Source organism: Lipotes vexillifer, unplaced genomic scaffold, assembly GCF_000442215.2.
Source record: "Lipotes vexillifer unplaced genomic scaffold, Lipotes_vexillifer_v1.1 scaffold1442, whole genome shotgun sequence".
In the NCBI taxonomy this organism is placed as follows: Eukaryota; Metazoa; Chordata; class Mammalia; order Artiodactyla; family Lipotidae; genus Lipotes; species Lipotes vexillifer.
In genome coordinates this window covers 346,167-359,710 of record NW_006797379.1, presented here as the reverse complement: position 1 = coordinate 359,710, position 13,544 = coordinate 346,167, and the positions used below count along the sequence as shown (strand labels likewise).

The 13,544-nt window shown below is 36.1% G+C and overlaps 1 protein-coding gene across 3 annotated transcripts in view; it reads left to right on the top strand.

Moving 5' to 3' along the window:
• Positions 1-13,544, top strand: part of CNKSR2 (connector enhancer of kinase suppressor of Ras 2) — a 258,846-nt gene that overhangs the window by 14,940 nt on the left and 230,362 nt on the right. The window lies entirely within an intron of this gene.

Genomic DNA, 13,544 nt, shown 5'->3' with positions numbered 1-13,544 from the left:
ATTAGAACAGGTAACAGGCTAGACTCATTTGATATGTCTCACTCTAATAATTCCTGTTGAACATTTAAAAGTCGTATTAAAAGGAACCTCAGCTTTTTGGAGAAATGGCAAATTCTAGAGCTGAGAAGGGAAAATTTAAGATGAGTCTGGAGCATCTTGTGCCAGAAAGTAAGGAAGTGCTCAGAAAACACAATGATGAGGGCACGTCACAGACTTGGAAGCCATTCTGAAAAAGCTCTCAATGGCCGAAGCTGGAACAATTTGAGCAACAAAAATAGTATTGGATTTTAATTCAGTGCATAAAATAAATATCTAGAGTCCATACTGATGTAAATATATGTCTGAATAAAGAAAGAAATGAGGGAGGAGAGAAAAATCTCCCATAAAAATAATTCCAAATAATTTATGTAGATACTCCCATCTCAAGGAGGTGACACTTAACTCCCCACTTTTTGATTGTGGGTTGAACTTAGTGACCTGTTTCCAAAGAGTAGAGTGTGGGAAGGGGAAATATAACTTCATTGGAGGAACCTAGTGAACACTCCGTCGGCCAGGTGATCAAGGTTTGCATCATCAGTGATGTCATGTTGATCACATGTACCCTTGATACTGATGTGGTGAGAATGGCACTTCACCTCTGTGGTCTTCCTCCCCCAAACCCATAATTCCAATCTAACCAGGAGAAAAACATTAGACAAATCCAAATTTATGGACATTTTACAAAATACCTGACCACTACTCCTTCAAAACTGTCAAGGTCATCAGAAACAAGGAAAATGTGAGAAACACAGACCATAGGAGGCTAAGGAGACATGAGGATTATTTGTATTATGGTGTCCTGAATAGGATTCTGAGATAGAAAAAGCCTGATAGGAAAAAACTAGTGAAATCAAAATGAGGTGTGGAGTTCAGTTAATAGTGATATACCAGTGCTGTTCCTTAGTTGTGACAAATGTGTCCCAGTAATGTGAGCTGTTAATAATAGAATATGGATGACAGGTATGCAAGAACTTTGTACTATTTTTGCAACTTTTCTCTAGACCTAAAACTATTCTGAAATATTTATTTAAATAAAATAGAGTTAAATTTATTTTCAAATTTGGTTATACCAAAATGTAAGCAATATCTCATGTGAAATAAGTTAGGTTTGCCCTTTTGTAAGTGTGAATAATAAACTCTTTCAAATGTAAACAAAAAAAGTCATGTGGGATACAGGCAGTTCTTAAGTGTGGGACTGTTGCATTCATTGGTCTAGCAATCATTCAGTAACCCGATCATTGTGATAACCTGAAACTCCTCACAATACTCAAAATGCACCCAAGGGACAACATTGACCCTGGCCTGGCAGCAAGAACCTCTGCCTTACCTCTTGGCTCCTGTGTAAACCTCATGCTCTTCCACATGTGAAAAAATAATTTTTTGAGTGAATGTCATACCTGGTTTCCCAGGTATGAAGTTCATCTTTTTACTTGATTAGCTTTTGTTTTTAACTTTTTGCTAATCAGGAAATGTGTTTAATAAAAGGAAACTGAATGTACATGGGATAGGGTGGAGACCACCAAAATTTAGCTCCATCTCCTTACGTATTTTAATTCACTGCTAACAGATTTGCAGGTAAACTCTTGGACAGAAGAGTGTGCTCTTCTAAACCTTGTTAACAAAGCCTGATTACCAGCATTTTTTCTAATTGTAGTTTTTTTGTTCCTGCAGACACTGTAGGAATGTTAAACAAGGCATGAACATTTTTGAGCAAATAAATGTGGATTATAATAATTGATTTTAGACTGAATATATAAACGTGTATATAAATATGCATGCGTATTTACGTAGGCAAGATATTTGCCTAGGGCAGATATGTTGAAATGGAATATAACCAAATGAACTTTTCTCATTTGCTTTTCTACCAGAAAGTCAGCATTTTTCTTTTTGTCACTAAATGTAACACCTTATTTTCATTGTATTACGGGGTCATGTAGTGTGTTTAGTAGTTGAGTTCTGGGTATGAGAGTGGCTGTAACTTAACACCTCCCTTGGTCACCTCTCTAAGAAATTATATTTGATTTCAAAACAGAACTACTTTAATATTTGCACTTCATTCCTGTGTCTTTCTTATGATTATCTTCCTTGTTTTCTAGTTTACTGGTGTGAAAATTCTAAAAGGAACAGGCTCTGGTAATAAGTAGATAAAATTGTGACCGGGAATTTAATGCATTAACCTGATATCAGGGTTTTTTTCTTGCCACAATAAACTGAAATGTTATATGGATCACAATTTCATCTTATTTGATTCTTTGTTATTAATCCACTTCTATGAAAGTGTGAAATTCTGCTGATATTGATGTGAATGTCTTAGAATTGCCTCCCTGGCTTGTCCTGACTTCGTGCTCTGAGTGTCAGCCTGGATATGCATTAACAGTGTTCTCTGTGAAATACTTCTGTTTTTTGTACAAGGCATTTCTTAAGGTATGCTCACAAGAATGAAGGAGAGTTAATTTTGTTTTTTTCTGCTTTGATTTGTTTTAGTAAGGTAAGAATGTTTTGCATTTAAAGAAATCTTTAAAAAAAACAGTCTGTGTAGATTGTACATTAAATAGCAAGGATTTGAAGCTGTCTTTGAATATGTGACTGGAAAAGATGGGTTGACTTTCCAAGATTCTCCCATATCTATCCCAGGATAGAATCTATCCCAGGGTAGGTGGGCAACATTTAGATTGAAATTGTTTTCACAACTTTCCAATGATACTTTTCATAACAAAAGTACACAGATTTAGGATGACTAGCTATTATGGTAATACAGTCTCATAATAATTAAAAACAGAATGTTAGAAGCAAATTGTGTGATTTGCATGACTTATGAAATACAGATGGCGAGAAGGAGACTTGGAAGCTTTTTCAGAGTGCAGATGGACATGAGTTCTTCAGAGAAGTTAATTAAGAGTAATCGTTGTATAGTAGCCACTGTCTTGTAGGCTGCCATGAATTTAATATTCTACTTTCCCCAATAAAAATGCCAGATGATGCCTTTCAAGGCTGCTGAAAACATATTTATTACCTGTAGCCATGCCAAAGGACTCACTCCCCTACTGTACCCCTCTCTTTCCGCATCTCTACATTTCATACAGATGAATAAAAAAAAAGATTAAAGGGACAAATATCTAGTAGGAAGCACTGTATGTAGAAGACAATACAAATTATTTGTAGTACTGAGTTGGAACTGGAAATCTCTCCGGTTGTGACCCAACCTAAATTCTGTCCCGTCGTGTGTGTTTAACTCGCCTCTTCATTTCTCAAGCCCTCTGTTTCTTTATCTGAAAATGAGGGTAAGGAAAATATGCTTTATAGGGAATTCTGAAGAACAGTCAACATATAGTCCGAGTAGAAATGGAGTAACATTTTGACACTGGCAAAAATAGTTTATTATTAATTACTGAACAGGATTTTTAAATGATATTTATGGAAAAGAATTTTTAAGTATTCCAATTTAGAAATAAGTTGCTGGATATAGCTCACATATGTTTGCCTTAAGACAAAGAAGATTATACTGATTTTTTTTTTTTTTTTCTTGCGTTATGCGGGCCTCTCACTGTTGTGGCCTCTCCCATTTGCGGAGCACAGGCTCCGGACGCGCAGGCTCAGCGGCCATGGCTCACGGGCCCAGCCGCTCCGCGGCATGTGGGATCTTCCCGAAACGGGGCACGAACCCGCGTCTCCTGCATCGGCAGGCGGACCCTCAAGCACTGCGCCACCAGGGAAGCCCGATTATACTGATTTTAAAATGTATTTGGAGTATGGATTTCAGGTGGCTGGCTCTCGGAAACGCTTTTCCTCTTACTAGCTTCTTTGTCTTGTGTGTAGCCACTTCTCTAACAGCTTTATTGGAGCCTTTCTCTCCAATTTTTTTCCTTATGTGAGTCAAATGATCACTTAAGTAATTCAGCCTAATTATTAGAATGGTATATCTCACTCTTCCTGGCAGGAAATGCAATACAAAAGTCCTAAAGGCATTGCTGTTGATGCTCCACCATCCCTGGCTAAGTCTCAACCAGTATGAGCCTCATCTCAGTAGTAGTCCTTGCATATCATGGTTCCTCATACTTCTCATCTTTATTTTACCAAAAGGTTCCTAACCACTGAAATTTCATTTTTCAGCCATTGTCAGAAGATTGGAATATAAGAGTTTTATCAACACAGGCATATACAAGGTGATCAAAATTATTAAATACTGAATCTGTGCAATGAAAATAACAGGCACTTATGAGCACTAGAGCTCCATTTAAGTGGTAAGAATGTTGACTTTTCATAGGAGAAACAGTCAATTGTAAGAAACAAATGAACCAATTCATCTGAGCTTGGCTCACTGAAAACAAGGGGGAATCACTGGCAAAACAATGCTTTTTCTCATTCATGTGTCACAAGTGGTATTTGGATTGAGGACAATTGAGAAGCATTAAGACTACAAATTAGTTCCTGTATTTTATATTATGGAATGGTTGTTGGAAAGTGTATTTTCCCAGTGTTAGTGTGCTAGATTTTTTTTTTTAATTACAAGCAGTTTTGTTTTTCTTCTTACGTTTCACATCTGCACTTGTGTTTTCCTTGGAAAAATGCTCCATATATCTAGCATTGGTGCACTCATGTAAATGATGTCAACTCATATATAAAATTTGGTTTAGAAGAATTTTTTAAATACAGAACTTGATTAAGAGCCTCCTTTTAATCAGTGTAATAACAATGTTGACTTTAAAGCTTTTGAGAAATATTTTTCTCCATGATTTTATTACTACTTTTCCTCCATCTTTTTGATTTTGTGTGATAAATGTCAGAGGACAATAATATGCCATATTTTATTCTTTCATTCAAACTTTGAAGATCATTTGGACTTTTTTGGTCACCCCTGAGCCATTTATGACTCATTTTTTAAAACCATGTAAATTTTAAATTAAATGAATGTCTTTTAAAAAGTGAGATCATGTGGTTGAGACAGCTATACTTCTGTCAGAGTTACCTAGGGTAAATAATTTGGACTTCTGGTTTTCTTTAAAAAAAACTGGGTGACACGTTCTCCTTTAAAACTCTAAGATTCTCTGATTCTAATTTTTTAATTCCTTCTCATATTTGGTTTAGAAGCAATGAATGACGAGCATTCTTGATTTTCTTTAAATCTACTTTAGTGACAGTTGGGACTTATGAATTTTTAGAAGGTTTAATTTTTTTCTGTTCTATAAATTGAATGTCATGCATAAAACTTCATGTACTTTACATAAAGACTTGTTATGTAACAAAAGCAGAAGGTGTATTTTTGATGTTGTAGGTGGATCTGAATCCTTCAAGTCTGTGCCATTAGTGCCAGATTACTTTGACAAATTCTGGTTAACAAATTCCTAAGGTACTAGGTAACAAATCTCTCCTTTTTCCCCTTTTCTATAATCGTTCACTACTGAAAACTGTAACTCACAAGTTTAGCAAGGAGCAGATACCTCGTGGTCCCTTGCATAGTCTAACTCGTCACATTCTTTCTCTGCCTACTTGGTAATATTTAAAAAAATTTTAAGGTAGCTGACAAGTCCTACTGTATAAAAATAAAAATATGAATTACTAATACACTCACAAGACCAAGGAAAAAATAAATTAGAATATGTGGTATGTGCAAGTTGACATGGAATATCTGGAAAAAAAACAATGCTTTTTGTTCTTAGTGTTCATTTTTAAATCATCCCTTTAAAATCGGGGTCTGTGTAATGTTCTATTAAGTGATTTCTAGATATGTGCAAATGCATCAAACAGATTTGTATTAATGAATGTAGTACAAGTACGTCCCTTAAATTCTTAGCAAAATTTAAAGTTATTTTTATAAACCTTTAACATTTATGGTTTTAATTATATCTGATAGGCAAATTCAAAGTAAACTCAAATACAGTACTTATGTCCCTTTATTGAAACACATTAGTTAAAACAGTTTGTAACATTTCTTTTATAAAAGAACATGCTGGGCTTCCCTGGTGGCGCAGTGGTTGAGAGTCCGCCTGCCGATGCCGGGGACACGGGTTCGTGCCCCAGTCCGGGAAAATCCCACATGCTGCGGAGCGGCTGGGCCCGTGAGCCATGGCTGCTGAGCCTGCGCGTCTGGAGCCTGTGCTCCGCAACGGGAGAGGCCACAACAGTGAGAGGCCCGCATACCGCAAAAAAATAAATAAATAAAAATTAAAAAATAAAAGAACATGCTTAGTTTGTGTACACTGACACTCTTGTTCTCTGTGAGATGAATTGATAGATGAATTGATAAGAAAGAACTTACAGAAATCTCTTGGTCCTCTGCCATCATCATGTTACATGTAACCAACCGAGCTCAGGTTGGTTAAAGGACTTGTCTAGATTCACATATCTTTCTGTTACCAAAATTACAAAAAGACAGCTCAGAAAGAGTATGATGCATAGATCTTTTCATTGTTATAAGGACATCTCTGTTAGGAACAAAAGAGAACGAATTCTTTTGATCTCTGGTGTCAAAGCTAGAACACGTCTTGATTAACACATGCAACAAGCCTACTTCATAGAATAATCCCCTCATTAAGAATGTTTAGCTTAGGTTTCATTTTATCATAATCGAATGTAAGATTCATAGAATGCCAAACCCCATTTACAGGAAGTTAAAATGCTATTAACTGCTAGAAAAACTTCTCCTGATGGTCTTCTAATCTCTGTGTGTGATGACTCAGTGATTTTAAATGTCATTTTCTAAGGCTTTTCAGTTTGTTAGTATAGTCAAGTGCAACAGGATTAAATCCAAATCTTGGACACACAGTAGATTTTGTGGTCTGTTTAGAGCTGTAAATGGTTTGCTATGCGGAATAGTCTATTACATTTCACTGTTTTTTTGTTTTTTGTGTTTTTTTTGCGGTACGCGGGCCTCCCACTGTTGTGGCCCCTCCCGCTGCAGAGCACAGGCTCTGGACGCGCAGGCCCAGCGGCCATGGCTCACGGGCCCAGCCGCTCCACGGCATGTGGGATCCTCCCGGTCCGGGGCACGAACCCGCGTCCCCTGCATCGGCAGGCAGACTCCCAACCACTGCACCACCAGGGAAGCCCTCACTGTGTATTTTTAATAATTTTCCATTTTAACTATGAACGGTATACATGTACCTAAAACTCTAAATGTGGAATAATTTTTGACCCTGTATTCTTTAACTATATAACTTAAGTAACCTCATTCATACTACTAAAATTAGTGTATTAAAATAAATTGGTCCCAACCAAATACAAATAGCTGTCTTTGATACATCAAAAAAAGTGTATTTGAATGATCAAGGCCACTGAGTTATTTTAAGATTTGTTCATAGAGTTTATTTATTGTTATGTCCTCCATGATGCCTATTTTAAACATTGCTTCCTTCTTCTATGTAGTAGATATTGCATCATTTATACTGTTCTCATTCCTCCTTTCTCTTTCCAACATTCCTATATCTGTGTTAAAGCCTCAACAAGTTGGAGTCCCTGATTTCAAAGAATATTTACTTATTTAAAATCTAGAGTAACTTCACAGTGTGACATCTGTATTTATCAGTGGTTTGCTAAGGTAAGTAAATTTCATGACCATAGTGAGGTTTTGGTAATTATTTTTTAATAAATATATGAATGCCAAATAGGGAGAAGTGACTAAATAAAAGTATTTAACAAAATGGAAACAAACATATTAATGGATTTTTTTCAAGTTTAAAATGTGTGTAGGTCTCGTATTAGGTGTGCTGTTGCGTATTCAATAACTAGATGAAAATGTAAGGTACTTTTTCTTTCACCACTGAAATGCCATTGTGTTTTCTATTCTAAATTTCTAGTGGTGTTTACTGTCCTTTAGGAATTACTTTCTTTTACATGTTAATTTTTAGGTATTCTATTTTTCAAGCTTTGTCATCCTTGTAAGAAAGGCAAAATTATGTAACTTAATCACTTGAGAATGAACTGTGGCATTATGCACATTTTCTGATAGCTGCTGTCAAAGATGGAATAATAACACTTTTCCTGCCACTATAAGAAGTGTGGTCACCTCAGGACAGGCACTGAGTCATACTTCTGGGGCCAGTCGGAAAAGTTCGCATCATTGGCAGCCACCTGGGCTCTTCATGTTCCATGACAAATGGCAGACTGGCGCATGGTGTAACTGAAATGTTTCTCAAATGTCTAAGTCCTAGGAAAAATTAATGTTAAGGAGTGTAAAAGCTGAAGTCTGTGACTTATTTTGAACCGACAGCTTTGAATTCTTAATTTAGTTATGCTTGTTCAACAAATTTGTAATTGTGTTTTAACAAAATTTATAACTTGAAATGGTAAAACTAAAGCACCTTGTATAGTGAAGAGATAAAGAATTGGGTCTTGTTCCTATATTTTTTTTAGTGTGTTAACCCATCTCAACAGCCCAGATAACACTGGAATATGACCTTAATGTTTTTTCCTATATGTCTGTCATAGATACACAGCTGTTAATTTAGCCTAGACATTTGCTGGACTTCTAATTTATATGTATATCTAAAGTATTTATGAAATTATGCAGAACAGTAATACAATAGTAGAAAACTTGGTTGATTACCTTCATAAATACCAATAAAGTTTGGAACCAGAAACTGCTCACTTCCACCTACTCAAATAGACAACCTTAAAGCATAAATGCTATTTTAGAGTATTTTACTAATATCATTATTAGTGTCAGCATGACTAAAATAAGGACCTTATAAAAACAAACAAAACCTTTAACTGAATGCCTTCTTTCTTTTTTAATGTACATCCTCAGGTTGCACCTTATATTTTTTATATGGAAGTTAATTGTACGTATATCCTTCAAATAAAAGGAAATTTGTTTTAGAGACATTTTTCTCTCTCTTTTTGTAGTCTTACTTGAAGCACATAATTTGCTAATTATATCAGAACTAATTCTGTGGGTTGTGTAATATTTTTATTTATATGTGGGTTGTTGAGTTTTTTAATAATAAAATACAACATGGGTTGCTACATAATTACGTATTTTTAAAAGTTGCTCTGAACATTGGAGTCTAACATGAAAACCTTTTGGGATAGTTGTTATTTTTTTCCTTAAGTGGTCAGAATGCCCCCATTCTAATTTTAAGTCTTGTTAGAATGATTTTTACTATTTAATCACATTAATTTAAACTCCCATCAGGCCTGTCCACCATCACCATCATATAACCACCTCCAGTAATCTGCTCCAGTGGTCACTGTATTATACAGTCTACTACGGTAGTCACTATATTACAGTGGCAAAAATGTAGGCTTTGACGCTAAATATACCTAGATTCAAATCCCAGTTTTGCTACTTATTGGTTGTATGGATCTGGGCACATAATAACCTCTTTCTCCTTTTTAAAATGAGGAAATAACACCACCTACCTTAAAGAGCATTGAGGTTTAAATGAAGTAGTCTATGCAAATGATATACCCCAGTCATTGGTACTTAGTTCTAAATAAACATTGGCTATTATTATTTCCACCACTAACACCACCTATAAAAGAGGGTTGTAGTCAGGGGGTGATAATGTATGCAAAGATCATAGTAGGAGCTGGAAAAATATTGGTTATTATTGTTACCACTAGCAGTACAAAGTCATGACGCTAGCCTACAAATAATTAATTACTGTAATTGATGCTGAATGTAAATAGTCAGGTATTTTTTTGAGCCACTCCAATTTAACTCTACTGAAATTATAAATGAATTATAAGTATAATGAAACTGGAAATAAAGAAAAGATTACTGAGAAAATAAAAATAGGCGTAAAGATTCTATAAGCACTCAGTTTACATTTGAGTCACAATCAAGACTCTTTGCCAGGAATGGACCATTCAACTCAACATGGCCTACTCATACAAAAATTTCTGATTATATGGCTCATGCCTTAATATAGTTGAATAATCCTGTTCTAAGCATGAAAAAAATCCTACTTCTGAAATGTAGAAGTCTACATATTTTCATTTGGTTATATATTTTAATCAGACTTAGCAATGTCTGAGTTTCAGAAGACTTTAAGAGTTGCATCTGGCACATTTGTACAATAAGTATTTGTGAATGAACTAATGAGTAAAATCACCCAAGCTATTAAAACCTGATATAAGATAACTACTGCTCTTAAACTTCTGTTTCATATTTAAATTTAGCTACAGGGCCAGGAATATTTTTCTTCCTCTCTTTTAAGACTTAAGAAAGATAAATTTTATTTAATTTCAGGAGCAGAGACTTTCTTTTTATCTGTTTGTATAAATTAAACATTTTATTGAAAGCTTTCCTTTTATGAACTGAAAGTTCAAAGATTGTTGCCTGAATAAAAACCCAGATCAAGGGACTTCCCTGGTGGTGCAGTGGTTAAGAATCCACCTGCCAGTGCAGGGGACACAGGTTCAAGCCCTGGTCCGGGAAGATCCCACATGCCGCAGAGCAACTAAGCCCGCGAGCCACGACTGCTGAGCCCGCATGCCACAACTACTGAGCCCGCATGCCACAACTACTGAAGCCCGCGCACCTGGAGCCCATGCTCCGCAACAAGAGAAGCCACTGCAATGAGAAGCCCGCACACCGAAACAGAGTAGCCCCCGCTCGCCGCAGCTAGAGAAAGCTCGCACGTAGCAACAAAGACCCAACGCAGGCCAAAATAAATACATTTATAAAAAAAAAAAAAAAGATCAAAATATATAAAGAAAATACTTTAACATGAATACATTTTCTTAATTATTTTTGGGCAAACTAGGCCTGAATTTGAAGGATTCATTATGAATGAGAAGAAAGAGTGGATGAAAGAACATTTAAAAACTTTTATGTGTTTTAGTCACTCCTTTATTCCTTAGTTCTTTACAAGTGTTTTGCAGTGGTAGAAGTATGCAAATACATTTTAAAATCTTTTAGTCCTTCTTTTTAAGAACACTCTGGAATTTAAACCTACAGCCATACCTTGTTCAAGCTTGTTCCTTTTGGCCAAGTTGTATCTTTTCTGAGCAGTGATTTGCTAAATTAGGAGTTCTATTATAAGTGAGGATGTTTGCTATACTAATAGTATTAGAATGAATGAGCTTAGAAAACTGGGTTAAGAAATGATCAGGAAAAAGTAAGAGGGTTGGATAGTCCACTAAAAGGTTAGTCCAATAAAATTTTAAGTATAGACAGCAACCTTTTGACTTTCTATATTATGTGGTTAAAAATAGAGGGTTTTAAAATTGGAAATAATATATGTTCCTGTTTTTTGATATTTATCTAACTCTGCAAACACTTAACCAACATGGTGATGGCATGAACTACTAAGATCTGGCTCAGAGATGACTCATTTTGGCCTTTTTCAAAACCAGAAAAATATTGCTTGTGGGTTCAGGGAGTGTGATATATAATAAGAAATATATATTTCCTCTTCCTTAGTTTCTGTCCCAGAGCTCCTAAAAGTCTTGGAATTTCCTAAGTGAAGAGATTAATAAAGGTGTCATGTTAATGAGGTGGAATTTGGACTACACCTAAGGATGTGGGCTCCTTGCCAGTGGAGCCAACCATATGTAGAGGGCTGGAATTTTCAGTCCTACCCCCCAACCCCTGGGGAAGATAAAGACTTTTGAGAGTTAAGTCATCAATGGCCAGTGTTTTAATCAGTCATGCCTATGTAGTGAAGCCTCCGTAAAACCCCAAAAGTACAAGGTTCAGAGAACTTTCAGGTTGGTGAATACTTGGAGATCTGGGGAGAATGGCCTACCCAGAGAGAGCTTGGAAGCTCCTCGCCCTTTCCGCATATCTTGCCCTATGCATCTCTTCAATTTGGCCGTTCTTGAGTTATATCCTTTTATAGTAATGGTAGTCTGGTAGGTGAAATGTTTCTCTGAGTTAAGTGAGCTGTTCAAGCGAATTAATGGAACCTGAGGAGGGGGTTGTGGGAACTTTTGATTCATAGCCATTTGATCAGAAGTAGAGGTAATGTTACCAAAAGGAACCTGGGTCCACTCTCCCACCACACAGCAAAGCCAATCTACTGTCACCGAGTTGTAGTGAAGGAAAGTACAGCATTTGTTGAAAGGGTGCCAAGCAAGAAGAATGAACAGCTCATGCTCAAAAGACCCGAACTCCCTGTTGGCTTTCAGGGAAGGGTTTTAAAGGCAACATTTAGGTTGAGGCTTGTAGGGTGTATGACTTTCTTCTGGTGGGTTAGTGGTGAGGTAACAGGGTGATGTTTCGGGAATCTTAATCATCAACCTTCTAATTCCAACAAGTCTGAGGCCTATGTGTTTGTGGTTAGCATGTAGTCACCATCTTCTACCTGGTGTGGGGTGGGAGTGGGGGAGTGTCTTAGTTTCTGCAGAATAACTCAAAAGATTTGTGTCTGATTATTATGTATATCCCTTGAGGAGGAACTAGGACCGTGTTATATCTCTGAACTATTGTTTAAGCTATTATTATCTTCTTGCTTGACAGCTTTTCCTGTGTTTCTGCATTCCCTCACTTCCTTAATTAGTAACTGTTTGAGCCTGCTCTTTGGAATTCAGGGAAGGCCCATGAGACTAAAGCCTTTTTCTACAAGCAAGAAATGGGAGACAAAGAGGGGCTTTTGTGCCTGGGTGGGAGGGCCCTGCGGGGTCTTACTCTATTTCAGTAACAATCTGGACTTGTGGTTGGCATCCTGAGTTAGAGGGGATCGTTCAACACTACCAATTTGTAGCTGGTCACTCAGAAGCACAAGTAACAACCTGGGCTTGCTATTAGCCTCTGATAGTGTCAGAATTGAGTTGAATTGAATTCTCAGACACCCTGCTGATTTTGAAGGAGTGGTTTTCTACTCTGATAGCAATAAGCACAAGAACAGGGCTGCCAGATTCACTTGTGTAGCTTTTTACTATCCTCTATATGGTTGTGCAAGCATATAGTGCACAACCTGCACAACTGTATGTGGTGTCCTTGGATAAGTAAGGACATGCAGTTGAAACCTAGAGCAAGTAAGGGGAAACTTCATAAAATTCCTGGTTTTGCTTATCTAAAAAAATGAGAATATTAGAATAAATCATTAATATTTTAGAATGATTTAGTTTATGTTCATATTTGGTTTAGGTAATGTAAATGCTTATGCCAAAGGCTATGTTTGGATTTATGATGATACGTAACAGGTTTAATAATTTTAAAGAAAATTTATGTTTATGATTTTTCCATTTCTACTCTAGCAACTAATCTGAAATTTAAATGGCAAATGATTACATAGATTATACTACATCTTACAAATGAAAATACATTTTTTAGTATTCTGGAACATGAAAGTAGTTGGCATTTGGTTAGCTCTTAAATATTTATGCAAAACAAAAGATCATGTTAAAATAGAAGGCAGTGAAAATTTTATATTTATTGGACATAATTTAATTTTTTGTACTTGGTTTACCATCCTAATTATGTTTAGGGCATAATTCTTAAACTAATCTGTTGAATCCTTAAGCTCATGATTGAGTATATCAATCATCAAACCTATAAACGTATAAAAAAAAGAAGAGATGGGAAAACACGGAAAAAGAAAAACTATAAAGTGGGATTA